Raw genomic sequence first — 16,548 nt, forward strand, 5'->3', positions numbered from 1 at the left:
CTCCCCAAAATTTTCCTCCCCCTCGCTTCTACCATGGTTTTTTCCGTCATGAACGGCCCAAACAATGTCATGCAGCTGCATCTCCGGCCCGCCCAGGACGAAAAGCCCATTTTCTGTCATGATATTTTGTCATAGAAGTAGGAGCCCACCACATCTATGATGATACCGGGTTTTGTCACAATTATCGTCATAGAAGTGTCATATGTATGACAAAAAAAAATTCGTGCGGCCCAAAATGTCACGGATGTGTCTTTTTTTTTGTAGTGCCCGGCAAGACCCTTGCCGGGTGGCCTCAGCGGCCCCGGCAAGACTCTTGCCAGGACAGCTCGCCCCGCACCAACAGAGCGAGCCACCCTTGAGCCCACGGCCCCCAGTGCCATCATCAGTGTGGGGCCAGGACTCGGGAAGGCACCCCTGTGGTGGCATACAGATCTTTGTGAAGACATATTCAAGATCAGATCAGAAGACAACGATTCTCGGCAAGATCCTTGCCAAGTAAGGCCACCAGAACCCCGGCAAGATCCTTGCCGGGGACGACAACACGCCATGGCGAGACCCTTGCCGGGCCACCCGGCAAGGCCCTCGCCAAAGACGCCGGCAAGGCCACCGTCAAGCCCATGTCAACCAAGCTTCCACCGCCGTTCACATGCAGCTGCCAGCCCAACCAGCTGGGCGAGCACCTGCGTGGCAACATGCAGCTCCCAGGCCAACTCATCAAGCGCCTACGTGGCAGCATGCAAATCTTCGTGAAGGCTCCACCACCGCTCCAACTCAGCTGTCTGCCTGCCTACATGGCACTGCACGCATCCCCGGCCAAGGCGCGTGTCGAAGCGAGAAGGAGCGGCGACGGACGGGATGGGCCTCACCCCCGTCCCCGATAAAGCAAGAGGACACCTAAGCGATGCATTAAATGCACCTTGTCCTGTAATACGAGGGATAACCTCGTGCCACTTTAGACCTTTCCACCTCCTGTGTGCCACTGTGGCAACCCCTTTTTCCTATAAAAGGAGGCCCGAGGCGACGAGCAGAGGGATTCGGCTCTTTTGAACCACACGCTGACCACAGCTAGTTCGGGAGCTCAAGAACTCTCAGAAATACACCCACCAAAGCAGGACTAGGGTTTTACGCATCCTCGCGGCCCAAACTGAAGGAAATATGCCCTAGAGGCAATAATAAAGTTATTATTTATTTCCTTATATCATGATAAATGTTTATTATTCATGCTAGAATTGTATTAACCGGAAACATGATACATGTGTGAATACATAGACAAACAGAGTGTCACTAGTATGCCTCTACTTGACTAGCTCATTGATCGAAGATGGTTATGTTTCCTAACCATAGACAAAGAGTTGTCATTTGATTAATGAGATCACATCATTAGGAGAATGATGTGATTGACTTGACCCATTCCGTTAGCATTAGCACTCGATCGTTTAGTATGTTGCTATTGCTTTCTTCATGACTTATACATGTTCCTATGACTATGAGATTATGCAACTCCCGTTTACCGGAGGAACACTTTGTGTGCTACCAAACGTCACAACGTAACTGGGTGATTATAAAGGTGGTCTACAGGTGTCTCTGAAGGTACTTGTTGGGTTGGCGTATTTCGAGATTAGGATTTTTCACTCCGATTGTCGGAGAGATATCTCTGCGCCCTCTCGGTAATGCACATCACTTAAGCCTCGCAAGAATTGCAACTAATGAGTTAGTTGCGGGATGATGTATTATGTAACGAGTAAAGAGACTTGCCGGTAATGAGATTGAACTACGTATTGAGATACCGACGATCGAATCTCGGGCAAGTAACATACCTATGACAAAGGGAACAACGTATGTTGTTATGCGGTCTGACCGATAAAGATCTTCATAGAATATGTGGGAGCCAATATGAGCATCCAGGTTCCGCTATTGGTTATTGACCAGAGATAGTTATATTATGAGTTTATATGTTTTGATGTACCGAAGGTTGTTCGGTGTCCCAGATGTGATCACGGACATGACGAGGAGTCTCGAAATGGTCGAGACATGAAGATTGATATATTGGAAGCCTATGTTTGGATATCGGAAGTGTTCCGGATGAAATCGGGATTTTACCGGAGTACTGGGAGATTACCGGAACCCCCCGGGAGCTTAATGGGCCATAGTGGGCCTTGTGGAGAAGAGGAGAGGCGGCCAGGGCATGGCCGCGCGCCCCTCCCCCTAGTACGAATAGGACAAGGTGAGGGGGGCGGCGCCCCCCCTTTTCCTTCCTCTCTCCCTCCTCTTTCCCCCTCCTCTCCTAGTCCAACAAGGAAAAGGGAGGGAGTCCTACTCCCGGTAGGAGTAGGACTCCTCCTGGCGCGCCCCCTCTAGGCCGGCCGCACCTCCCCCCTTGCTCCTTTATATACGGGGGCAGGGGGCACCCTAGAGGCACAACAATTGATCGTTTGATCTTTTAGCCGTATGCGGTGCCCCCCTCCACCATAGTCCACCTCGATAATACTGTAGCGGTGCTTAGGCGAAGCCCTGCGTCAGTAGAACATCATATCGTCACCACGCCGTCGTGCTGATGAAACTCTCCCTCAACACTCGGCTGGATCGGAGTTCGAGCGACGTCATCGGGCTGAACGTGTCTTGAACTCAGAGGTGCCGTGCGTTCGGTACTTTATCGGTCGGGTCGTGAAGATGTACGACTACATCAACTGCGTTGTGCCAACGCTTCCGTTTTTGGTCTACGAGGGTACGTGGACAACACTCTACCCTCTCGTTGCTATGCGTCACCATGATCTTGCGTGTGCGTAGGAAATTTTTTAAAATTACAACGTTCCCCAACACGAACCTGGGTAAACGATCCTTGTGTTGTCTACTAGCCCTGCTCTCCTCGCAACCCTGTGCCCCGGCAACCGTAGTAGGGATTCTTGTGATCCCATAGGTGTCGTTCCACACCGACATCAAGGCGTAGAAGTTAACGTGTCCAAATCTAGCATGCCATAACCACGAGTCATCATCACTCTTGGCGAGCCAACACTCCGGTTGAGATTGATCAAGGTTGAGAATATAGAGCCTGTTCCGTGTGCGATTAACACGAGCTAGCACGTTTCGGAGGTTTTCGAATATCGTCATGACTCCGTTCTCAATATCCCCATTGCATCCATTCTCGTCAAGTTTCCCGACCGAGATGATGTTGTTGCGAAGCTGTGGGATGTAGTACACTCCGATGAGTATGCGATGTTCTCTTGTGAGACCCTCGAAGAGGACAGAACCTTGCCCGCAAATCTCCACATTTGAACCATCACCGAACTTGACCGAGCCTTGAACATCATATTCCAGCTCGAGGAACTTCTCCTTGCACCCCGTCATGTGGTTACTGGCACCTGTGTCTAGATACCACGACACATTCTGCCTTCCGGATAACTTTGGTGTTACCTTTTTCTCATGAAGTAGCATCTTCCGGTTTGGTTTCACGACTGCTATTTGGACGAGATCACAAACTTCGGCCATCAGAAGACCTGGAAGTTCGTCTTCCTGCTTTGCCAAATTTGCCTTGATCTCCCGCTTGTTAAGCTCCGGACAATCCTTCGCAAAGTGACCCATCTCATTGTAGTTATAGCACTTGACCTCGGACACATCCAAGTTTCGTGGCTTCCGCTCTTTAGATCGGTCCGCCTTACCACGACTTTGTGGCTTGCCTTTTCCTTTGCCGTTTCCGCTTTGTCCGTCGCGCTTCGCGTTGCTTGAGCCTTCACCACCATCACGCCTTCCTTTGCTACTTAGGGCCTCCCAATCTGCGCGCGAGTACATGAGTTGGTCACCACCTCCTCGTTTGCCTTTCTGACAGCGCATTCTCTTCCCATGTCCGGAAGCGTCTGATTGCCTCCATTATGGTCATGTCGTCGATGTCGTAAAGCTGCTCGAGTCGTGCTGATGATGTACGTGAATTTATCAGTCACCGAACTAAAAAACTTCTCCACAATCTCAGCTTCCTCGAGCTTCGCACCAAGCGCGCGGATCTCTCCCACCGATTCAGTTTCCTTCATCTACAACTTGTGAAATTGGCGCTTCAGCACTTGTGCCCGAGCCTTCGTGACGCGACATTCTCCAATCCTCATCTCTTTGAGTGCGTTCCACGCCTCTCTTGCTGTCTCGAACTCCGCCAATGTCATCAGCAAGGAATCTGGTACACACTGGGCTATGGCAGCCATGGCACCTTCGTCGCACTCCTGGTCGACGTCGTCGTCTGTGATGGCCTTCCACACTCGAAGGGTTCGGAGAATGATCTTCATCTTCACCGCCCACACGCCGTACTTGGTGTCGGTGAGCATCGGGTACTGGATGGGGATATTGCGATGCGCCAGTATGTTGGCACCGCCCGTGCCGCCACCACTAGCCGCTGACTTGCCACCCTTCTTCACCTTGTCGTTGTTTTTATTCGCTTTGGAACCGTCGTTGCCGGACTTGATTGACTCAACGTCGCTATCCGTCATCGTAGATCGTCGAGACTCTAGATACTAATTGTTGACTTTTGATCGCTAGATCAATTCACCCAGAATCTACTAAACACGTACGTACAAAGCTAAGCCTCAAGCAAGCAGCCACGCTGCTTAATGGATTCTTTGCCTAGTTAGCAGTACGTGCACGTCTTGCACGTTGCCGTATGTACGGACGTGAACTCTGGGCTTGCGTCGGGTCGGAGCGGCTCGTAACTTGCGAACAGAAAACGATGGATAGCTACAGGCTCGTCCCGAGCCTGGTAGTTCTTTTATTTCTTTGATCGGTGATACAGATTACGGGGATATCTCGAGTATATATACTATAGCTAACCTAGCCAACTAGTAGTCCTACTCGCTGATGGATTAGGAAACCTACACGGACATACGCATATGCACGTGCATAGAACGGACACGGACTAGCAGTCGTGTTTAATCCTAATAGTAGAGCCACACTACGGGCCGCAGGCAGGTAAGTCTGAAGACCCCTGTTCCCAGAACACCGACAGCAGTTATGCGGACAGCTCATATGATCTTTATATTAAAGGACAAGAGAGAGATGCCATGTAGCTATTGTTATGGACCCATAGTCCAAAAGGACTACTCACCCATAATCATCGTAGTAACAAATTTGATGTAGATAGCTTTGGTAGAAATATCAAAGCTATTATTGTTGTGACCTTCACCACCATGGTAGTTGGATCAAGATGTGATGAGAGGAGAGGAAGCGCTCAGGATCCATTTATGCAGTTTGGGTTCTAACTTGTGTATGTATTCCCTTCGATCTGTTTTAGTCTGCATATAAGTTTTATTCCAAAGTCAAAGTATCTCTACTTTGACCAAACTTATAGAAAAAAGTATCAACACTCACAATGCTAAATCAATATTGTTAGATTCATTATTAAATGTAGTTTCATAGTATATTTATTTGATATTGTATATGTTGATATTTTTTAATATAAATTTGATCAAACTTTGCGAAGTTTGACTTGGCATAAATATAATACACGGAGTAAAAAGGACCTGAGGGAGTACAAAGGATTTGTAGCATTTAATTCGTAGATTGCTTCTGAAATGGATATGCATGTTGGTTTTTGGATACTATGAAGTTAGTGAACATTTATGTGCATATATCCTTACTATGAGATCTGGTACTATGTGAGATAAATGTGCATATCTTCTCATGGTGACATCTCTACGCTGGCTAGTAAATATCCACGAGAAATGCTCACCGGAGGTATTTGTACTTTTGAAGTTGTGTTCCATGAGTCTAAACTGGAGTTTGAGTAGGGAACGCTGAGTGAACACTTCAAACTTTTGTTGGTTCCCCCGCAAAAAAAAAAACTTTTGTTGGTTCAAGCAACAAATCAACATGGAAAACGCAAATACTGAAGATATACTATATCTGTAATCTTTGTTAGCAATCTTTCTTCTCTATCCCTAACACAAAGGAATTTGTAGTCAAAATCCACAGAAATATTTGATGATTTTTTGGGAAACCCAATAGTACCACTATCTATTCATATAGAAAAAAAAAGGAGTTATGTAGTTAATTAGGGAATCATGGACCAAAATCATGTAGAATGGGCACGAAGCCCCACCGGTATCTAAATGTGTCCGAAAGCGATGAACAAGTGGACCACCGGACACACCAACACACCAAACAAATACCGTAGAAGAAAGTTTCCATTTTGCCTGCCAGTTGGGGCATTTTTGTTTGAACTACATTTTGTACCGAATCATGTAAATGTTACAGTAATTAATGCATGGATGTGTGCATTACTCAATGCAAAGGTCAAAGTTCTTTCTCGCTTATAAGAAAAACAACAGCAACAACACAAGGATAGTTAAATTTTTTTGTCGGCATATGGTCTGTCTTTTCAGCTGTAAAAGGTTTAGTTTGTGCTACTGCAATGGTATATTGGTATCATATAATATGGTTTACTTTATTTCATTTCTCACTCTCTGACCAGGTTTTGGTAGAGAGATAATTTCATTGTCATCAACTCAAATCTCAGGCACACTTCAGTCAGATCATCATTTCCGGTAGCGGCGGCTCCTCTGGCTCTTCCGGCGGCTCGCCACACTTCTTAGTACACATGCAGTGACGTTCTACAACGCCGTGGCAATACCCTCCGGTGAAGTTCTCAGTGAGGCAGATGGCAAAACAATTGTCGTTGTGGGTGCACCGCCCTTTGAAAGTTCGGCTACGCTGCTTGCACAACTCGGCCTCTCCACCTACTCAATCAATCAATCAACAACCGCATGAAACTTGTCAGTTTAACTAACACAATATTCTTGCCCATGGCTACATATTTTTGAAGTAGTACAACAGAGGTGCTAAAGAGTAGAGAAGATATCTTGTTGAATGGACTCACCCAAGGTAAGAAAGAGCAAGACCAAAGCTATTGCTGCGACCTTGGCCTCCATGGCGTTGGATCGAGATGTGATGAGAGGAGGAAGGGCTCAGTGTCCATTTAGGGCTCATTCGGTTTGGAGGAAATCTAACCGTAGGAATTTAGAGTAGTATAGGAATTTGATAGGATGGCACTTGCCACCCTAAGGAATTGACTTGCCTCGTTCCTACGCGCAAAATGAGCTTTGAGTGGATGTGTAGTTTCCTCCAAAAGCATAGGAAATGAATAGTATTCCTACGAAATTCCTTTACGCATTTCCTACAAACCGAATGCATATATAGGAAATTTTCCTCTGGAATCCTTGTTCCCATGTTTTTCCTATAAAAATCCTCCAAACCGAATGAGGCCTTATATAGGTTGGGGTTCTAACTTTGTATGTACGAGGAGTGTGTAGCATTTAATTCATAGATTGCTTCTGAAATGGATACACATGTTGGTTTTTTGATACAATGAAGTTAATGAACATTAATCTGCATATATCCTTGCTACTAGATCTGGTACTGTGTGAAATAAATGTGCATATCTTTTCCTGGCGACATCTCTGCGCTGGACAGTAAATATCCATGAGTAAAGTTCATTGGAGGTCTTTATACTGTACTTTCGAAGTTGTGTTCCGTGAATCTCTAAGGCGAAGTTTCAGTAGGGAGCTCCAAGGTGAACACTTTAAAGTTTTGTTGGTTCAGGCACCAAATCGAGATGAAAAATGCAAATCGCAAAGATCGTACTTTATCTGTAATCTTTGTTCATAATCTTCTCTATATCCTAACACAAAAGGAATTTGTAGTCAAAACTCCATAGAAATATTTGGTGATTTTTTTTTGGAAAACCCAACACTACCACTACCTATTCATATAGAAAATAGGAGTTCTTTTTTTGGAGGCTCGCCGTAGAACAATTGTTCTACGGTAAAATATATTAAATTTTATGTTCAAAAACAAAGGCAAAAAGCCAAAGAAAGAGAATACAAATTAACCAGCACCGGTTCTAGGTAACATGGTAAAAAAAATCAGAGGTTATTCACAATCCAGGTCTTGAAGACCTCTTGACTAATCTCTTTGATTAATGCACACTTTCTCTAGGTCTTGTATGTGGAGTTCTTTCCAAAGGGTTGATACTTGGAGCAATGCCTTTGAAAATCTAGTTATTCCTTTGGGTCCAGATGTTCCAGCACCCTATGACAATGGTGTCCATATGAAATTCTGGTGGAAGAATAGAGGCTGCAAGCTGAATGTCAAACAGAACTGAGGTGCTCCTTTTTCTAGATGGGGTGATGAAGTCCAAGTAATACAAAGCAAAAGGACAGTCCCAGAGGTGCATGGCCGATTCAACGCGAGCAAAATAATATGGAATGGGCATGAAGCCCCACCGGTCTCGAAAAGTGACCGAAACTGACTAACAAACACACCACCTCACACACCAACACACTAAACAAATTCTGGGAAGAAAAAACCGCAATTGAATCATGTCCTTGACACATCGCCCGGTGAGCAAACCAGATTTGGAGGCCATGGTTAGGACCCCAAACTAGATTGGTTTTGGATACCATGAAGTTACTGCACATTTTTGTGCATATATCCTTGCCTTGAAATCGGGTAATCTGTAGAATAAATGTGCATATCTTTTTTTGTGTTTAGATGATTAAAAAGACAGTGGTATTGTCATCCCACCAGAGTTCACGTTTTAGACTTGACACTGGTGCTTGCATTTTTCCGCCTTCTGGTGATGTGCGTTCAGTGGGAGGAGAAGTTCCCGTCGGTAAATTAATTCAGCGCATGGTTTTGATCAGATTTGATTGGAAAGCACCGATTTGATTTAGATTATTCCAAACCAGTTAGACGAAACAAATTTGTGATGTACAAACACTAACTCCGCTTTAATACTAGAGATATAGAAAAAATGCCCACTTAATTAGTGAATCACATGCCAAAATCTCTAATCTGAAAGGAAGGTTGGTAGCGTTGCCAACTCGAATCAAATAAAATCTTACCAAGACATCAAATTTTTGATGCATGCACGTGTTTTTATTTTTCGTTTTTTCTATGTTCTGTCTTTTGGTTTCTTTTTTCTTGTTTCATTTCATCAACAACCAACCTATTATTTTGTACTTAGCATACTATCAAAATCGACACATACCTATATGCCATGGATGAGTTGGTAGCGTCACCTCCATTCCGATTAGACCTCCCCCACCGATTTTTTATTTCCCACCAATTTGTTTAAACTGATTTTTATCCCACTGATCTACTTAATTCAGTTTTTATGTGCTAAACTTAGTAATGTCATTATGAAAAGAAATCAATCACATGATCCCTAATCAACCTTTAGGGTGTGTTCAGTTCGTGGAATTAAGTAGAACGTCACGGGTCGGTCCCGTACCTGGCACCGATTCCAGCGTTTGGTTCGCGAGCGAGAGGGAAAGTAATGGTTCCCCGCGAGGGAATATACCCCCGATATGCCGAACCAAGTGATTCCTCCGAATCGGCAGTACCACGCGGAACGGCTCGCACGGGAGGTCGGCCCCTCATCTCGGCCCGACCCCTCGCTTCCCTCGCCCCGATCCCCTCCCCCAATCACGCCGCCGAGCTAGCCCCTCCTCCCAACCCCGCCGTTGCCCCTCCTCCCGAGGTTCCCCTGACCGCCCCCGTCACGACGGTGAGCAACACCGTCGCGCCCTTGCCTCCTTTCCTCTCTCTCCCGACCCTTCCTTCCGCGCCAGGTGAAGGCTCCTGTCGCTGCGCCACCGGCCATGGCTTCCGCAGCCATCGATTTCCTCCTACGCCGGCGTTCGCTCCCCGCCCATGGTCACAGCACGCCCCCCCCCCCCCCCTTTGCACGCGCCTGCAGCGCCTCCTCATCGTCCCCAGGACGCTCAGCGAGATCCCATCTGGTTTTTTACCTCCTGAATTTCTTGCACTTACATGATTTTTTACCTCTGTATATGTGTGTTCTTTGTATTTGATGTCAATATTTGAATGGTGTGATAACAAATCCATTCCGTTCCATCTCAAAAACCAAACACTCAAATGTAACCATTCCATTCCTCTGAATTCCTTCTACCAAACGTAAGGACGGAACCGACCCATTCTAGTGGAATGAAACCATGACATTTCATTCCACTTGGTTCCTGAACTAAACACACCCTTAAGGACCACATCTATGGAAACGAATCAATATTTGATAATACTAGTCAACATTTCTCTACTACTTAATAAAAGAGTAGTGTTTCTCTTCATCAATTGGTTCACCCCCTCCAATCATGTCCCTCCATTGATTTTTACGTCCAGCCATTTTTTTGTCTCACCAAGCCTTATTTGACCGTACCTAACCATACACGCTCAATCACATTAATACCTTCTCATACGTCATTTAATCACATTAATTAAACCTTTCCATACATCATTCAATCACATTAATTAAACCTTTGCATATTCCACTAATCACGTTAATACCTTCATGTACGTCGTTGATTGATTAACTTACGGTATAATAATTTACTTAAGGTGCATGACACTACCTACCAAATTAACTTACCGTGATCAACCTCGCCACCCCCTTCCATGATCGAGCTCGCGACCCCGTCCACCTACGAGCTAGTGTACAGCCCGACTCGAAGCTTCGACCCGTGATCCCTGCGGTTTGTTGCAACCCTCTTCGCCAGCGCCAGCTACGTGCGCCACCCTGATCTACATAACGGTGGACGATCCGATCCGGCAGCGCAATTCGCGTGTGTGGGCTGATTCTCCATCTTTATGGAGTCACTAGGCACCTGGTACAACATCTTCGTTTTGACAATGTTTTTGCATGTGTGCTACACTGATCTTGTCCCTCTCCTGGTGATACTACTTTCGGTCAGGGAAGCACTGGTGATTGAAGCCATATCCTCGCCACCATGGCATGATGTGGTGCTCCAGATCCAAGTCCTCAATCTCCGGTTTGATCTTCCTTTCTTTTTTACGGGGCCAGATTGATCTTCTTATCCCTGAACGGATTTACTCACTTTGAATCTTTGATTTCTGATGATCCAATTGATATCACCACGAATAGGTTGAGTATATGTAAATACGGAAAGGTGCGACGACACCCGGGTGCCCCGGCACCCTGTAATCGCGTCCATGTATGAGGATTCGTGCCGGACACTGAGCAGGTACAGAAGTGTTTCAGCATTAGAGTAATAAGGACATGTGTTTTAAGGGGACAAAGAGCGACGGGACGTGGGGGTAGCATGCAGAGAGACAGTGTCGCAGGTCTAGGCATTGTCAGGAATCCTTGACTGCACACGCGATGGATGAAAATGACCGCTGCATGCGCCCGTTCGTATCAGGAGAGATTCCCGTTCGCCACGTGTTGTTCAGCTTCCACACTCTCCATTATCAGATTGGTCCCTCCTTTCCGCCTGCTCAATGCCATTAGCATTTTCATCTCGCTGCCGCTTCCATCTTCAGACACCATTAGCGTAGTGGTTTGTTGCAGCGGCCACGCCGCCGGTGAGGGCGTGGCGTGGATGCGTGAAGGCGAGAGTGGAACAGCGTCAGAATGGGGAACGTGCAGCCTGGAATTGCCATCCACTTGCAAGAGGAGGGATCGTTGTCTGTTCATCTGCGTCGACGGGGAACGCGCATGCTCGTCGTATGGCGCCTGTTACGGTAATGGTCTCCTTTTATCAGTTGTTCTAGATGATGTCGTTTGATTTTGGACCGAACATCGTCGTGGCGTGGACCGGATATGGGCAGTGCATGCCGTTCTTTTCTTCGTACGGAGAGTAGTGAGTGGTACCGCACTGTTGACAAGAACATAGAGTAGAGCCATCCATTGCCCTTCAGCAAGCAGGAGAGGCATAGTTTATAAATTAATAATAGGTAGTATATTGCTTTACATCATGCTAATTCCATATAGAGTATGTCTCATCTCCGTATTGAGAAATACTTCCTCCGTCTGATTTTATAAGTCCTGCTCGCATTTTGAGTTAAACTGTCAAAGTTTGAAACTTGACTAACAAAATATATTTTATATGTAACAAAAATTATATTATTGAAACTTTTACAAATATGCATCTACTAATATAACTTTCATGGCATATAACTTATATTCTGTTGATTAAATTGAAAATTAAAATTTAGTACAAATTAGGAAGTAACCAATAAACCAGAACCGATATGGTAGTATAGATTAAAGTAATTATGTGTTTACTATTTGCGTGTACTCTGCAATATTTGGTTAACTTTACAAGATTTTGATATGATAGTTTTCTGTAAAAACAAAAACAAAACTTGATTTGGTGTTCATAGAATTTAGGGAATTTCACATATGAGGTGTTTTCTTGATTCCCATAAAGACTTTCCCTAAAATTTATTTTTGGTGATGGCACGGCTGGCGAGAGGAGGGGGCGGGTGGTCGACGGTGGCCAACGATGGTGGTGTCAAATGAAATGATTCCCGTATATATCTGTGGACGTGTCCGAGCGTCCGAATTCCCGCAAACCTATGCCAAATCCGAGGAAGGATTGCACTCGTCCGGACTTGTGCACGTACTCGTCACCTCGCTTGGCCCCATCTAAAGTCATCGTCGTGGGTTCCGTACTAGAACGGTCTTCATGCCGGCCTGACGCTCGAGAGCAAACGCAACTCGACGGCCTTGATGCCAGTCAGAGCGACGTGAGCAGGCTTCGAATCCCTGCATACTTGCGCTTGCCCGTGCCCTTGCCCCTGGCACTAGCACTAACACTCTCCTTAACAACTTTGCTGCTAGCTCTAGCGCTAGAATTGCCGGTAGATACATTCACATTAACATTGGAGCTTCTTTGCACATTAATTATATTTTCAGAGAAGTTGTTGGACCTACTGCTACTTTTAGTTGGCGCCATTCTCTTTTGGTTAGGTGCCGGCATTTCCTCTATGGCCTTCCTCTTGCTCTGCCTAGTGCTGCTCTGCCTTGAAGGCTATAAGAAACATGACAAATGTTAGTTATATACATGGTACTGTAATCAGGTTTGTTCGTACATATTGAATGGATAGCTTACCATATCTGGACCTTGACTAGCGCATGGTGCTTGGCTGCTTGTTGTTGTTTGGCTTGCAGCAGCCTGTTTGGAAGCAGCTGATGATGCTTTGCTTCTAGCAGGACCTTGGCCTTGCACAGGAGGCTGCTGGGTTGGTGTATTTGAACTCCCTGTGCCATTTCTTGCTTTGCATGATGTCTCGTCGAGCAACACTGTAATGCACTTTCAGATTAACAATGATACTGTCTAAGGACAAAGTGCGCCGCTCGACATGAGCAATTTCCTCCCTGCCTCCAACATATTCCAAAATCTGACCGTCACGCACAAATGCACCATTGAAATGGAATTGCACAACCAAGAAATCCAGAGGATCCAGTCAATCTACAAGACATGAAAAAACAAAAGAACATATAAATTACTAGGGTTTCAGCAATCGAAACACGCCGGCGGTGGCAGCAGCAACATCTCGCTCTAGGTAGCAGCTCGCCAGCGGCTAGGGTTAGCAACAACAGCAACAACCTAAGGGGAACGGAGGAAGGAAGGGGGGAGGTAGGGAGAGAGGAAGGGAGGGGAGAGAGGGTGAACCTGCCGTGGTGTTGGGCCACGGCCGGTCTCCGGTCGCCGGCAGTGGAGGTGGTGGCCGCGGGCAGCGGCGCCCCTTGCAACCCAGGTGGCGGCAGGGTGGACATGGGTGGGGTGAAGAGAGGAGGACCTGCCGGCGGTGTGGCGGCACCGCCAGTCTCCGGTCGCCGACGGTGGAGTTGGTGGCCGCGGGCGGCAGTGTTCCTCACGTCCCAGGCGGTGGCGGCGGCGGGGTGGGCTGGGTCGGGTGTGTGGTGTGGCGGTGATCGAAAGAGAGGGAGGTGGGGATAGGGTCCGATTGATGCGTGTGTGGCATAGTGACTAGACTGCCCAGTCAGCTTTGACTGGGTCAAAACTGCTTGACCAGCTCCAAACTGAGTCAAGGGTAGTAATCTGGACCCTGTGACAAGTTGAAGGTTAAATATGATCTGTTTTAGAAATCAGGATTGAAAATCAAAACACGTGGTTAGTTGAGGGTTGAAATGTGGACTTTTTTCTAAAGCTGTATGGTTACATCCTGTCTTTGGTAGCTACACAGCCTGCAAGCCGTAGCTAGCTGTGATGCTTTTTGGTCCGCCGATGCATGAGAGCCTCGCATGCATGATCGGTGGAGATACAAATACTTAATCATATCAGTGCCATCGACACAAATAGTAGGCAGATTTTATGAGAACGCTTTGTGTCATAAAATCGCTGGTATGCTATGCCTTAATTCGCCATTAGGGGTGCAACCCGTGACAAGGCTTTGATATCCTATGAGAGGCGTGACCCATCACCGTTGAACAATTTCATCAAGAAACAACACAGGCGTCGAAGATACGTTGGTCAGGTATTATTGAGAACGAATTTGTTTCAGCAGTGTGTTCGACCGGTTAGATTCAATACAACTTTATTTCATGCGAGTTTCATTCAGGTCGACAGTTACAGGAGAGCCATCGGTGCACATTTTTCATGCTGAAAAGGTGAAAGCTGGTGCATATCGTCTGGGACACAACAAAAGAAGGTAATGCGGTCGTGTAAGTCGCGAAATACCCACATGAAGAAACCGTTTTTCATTTTCCTTTATTCTGTTAGGTGTGTGAAAACTATCTATTTTGCTTTATAGGAATCTTATTTTGGCTATTCTATGGTTGTGTCGCTTAATGTCCCAGGTCCATGTTTGTTTATTTTTAGTGAATGTACCAAGTGTATGTATTATTACGTCGACAAAATGTACTAGGTTCAAGTATGGTTGTGTGGGCTGAATGTATGAGATCTAAGTATGATTGTGTCCGTTGATTGTATCAGGTCCAAATATGGTTGTGTCTGTTGAATTTACCAGGTCCAAGTATGGTTTTATCTTTTAAATGTATCTGGTCCAAGTATAGTTGTAATGTATCAAGTCTAAATATGACTGTGCTGGGTAAATGTACCAAGTCCAAGTATGATTGTGTCGGTTAAGTGTACCAGGTACAAGTATGGTTGTGCCGGTTAAACGTAGCAAGTTCAAGTGTGGTTGCGTCGGCTAAATGTATCCGGTCCAAGTATGATTGTGTCCGTTGAATGTACCAGGTCCAAGTATGGCTTTATCCTCTAAATGTACCTGATGCAAGTATAGTTGTGTCCGCTAAATGTACCAGGTCCAAGTATGATTGTGCTGGGTAAATGTACCAAGTCCAAGTATGGTTGCGTCGGTTAAGTGTATCAGGTACAAGTATGGTCGTGCCGGTTAAATGTAGCAAGTCTAAATATGGTTGCGTCGGTTAAATGTAGCCGGGCCAAATATGGTTGTGTCCACTGAATGTACCAGAGGCATCGGAATTTGCGGTTACCACGGTAACTGTGAAATTCCGGACGGAATTTATTAATTAAATTTTGAATTCAAATTTTTTGAAATCGATATAGATAGTTATTTAACTCCTAATTACCACCTACCTTGCCCTGGCTTGGTGGCTATTCGACCGTAGTTGGCTCTTGCTCACTCGTTCGAGCCCGTGTTACTCCTACAAATCGGCGGCTTTTTTCAAGTTTTACAACCTCAAAAAGTAAAACCGTGAGAGTCTAGAGTCAAACCGGCGTCTCTTAGCAGAGGGAAGGTTCGCTTTACCACCAAGCCACACCCAGTTTTGTTAGGCATGAGATGGCCTATATTTAACTATGCTGTAAGAGTTTGAATTCAAAAAAATTAAATTATTCAAGATTTTTTGCTAGATATGAGTGTTTCTCAAGGGGGACCGGTAAACGCGGGACTGCGCGGAAGCTTGGAATTTCGCTCGGTTACTAAAACGCGGGTTCCAAGTACAAGTTTTAGCCATGTTATGCCCGGGCGCATCCACAGGAATTTGAGGGCCCAAATTTGCTATCTGTGGCTTGTAGATGCTCATAGCACTTGTCGTGCGATGGCATGTGCTGAATGTATGAGGTTAAAGTAGTTGTGTCGGGTAAATGTACCAGGTCCAATCATAATTGCGTCGGTTGAATTTACCAGGTCCAAATATGATTGTGTCGGTTGAATGTATTAGGTTCAGGTATGGTTGTGTCCGCTGAATGTACTAGGTCCAAGTATGATAGTGTTACCTCAATGTACAAGGTCCAAGTATGGTTTGTCCACTGAATGTACTAGGTCCAAGTATAGTTTGTGTGATGAATGTACCAGGTCCATGTATATTTGTGTCCAATGAATGTACCATGTCCAAGTATGATAGTGTCGACTGAACGTTGCAGTAAGTATGTATGTTTTCAGTTAACGTACCATGTCCAAGTATGGTTGTGTCGAGTAAATGTACCATGTCCAAGTATAGTTGCGTCGGCTGAATGTACTAGGTCAAAGTATGGTTACGTCGGCTGAATGTAGCAGGGCCAAGTATGGTTGTGTCCAATGAATATACCATGTCGAAATATGGTTGTGTCGGGTAAATATATTAGGTCCAAATATGGTTGTGTTCGCTGAATGTATTGTATCGACTGAATGTACCAAGTCAAAGTATGGTTGTGTCAGGTGAATACACACTAGTGGAAAAAGTGCTAGCCACAACTAAATGGCGCACCGATTTCCAGCAACGCCACAACTATTTTTTCAAATAGTAGTGGTGTTGGACAAATT

General features: G+C 45.7%; 1 long non-coding RNA gene across 1 annotated transcript; it reads right to left on the reverse strand.

Annotated features, from left to right (window-relative positions):
• Nucleotides 1-12,548: 12,548 nt before the first annotated feature.
• LOC147964535 (uncharacterized) lies at nt 12,549-13,699 on the reverse strand. Its single transcript, XR_015609384.1, has 3 exons — nt 13,470-13,699; nt 12,906-13,265; nt 12,549-12,824 (listed from the first exon to the last, which is right to left on the reverse strand). It is a non-coding gene; the product is annotated as an uncharacterized LOC147964535 (long non-coding RNA).
• Nucleotides 13,700-16,548: the final 2,849 nt, after the last annotated feature.

This window comes from Triticum urartu, chromosome 6A (genome assembly GCF_056163025.1).
Source record: "Triticum urartu cultivar PI428250 chromosome 6A, HENAU_Tu73, whole genome shotgun sequence".
Lineage (NCBI taxonomy): Eukaryota > Viridiplantae > Streptophyta > Magnoliopsida > Poales > Poaceae > Triticum > Triticum urartu.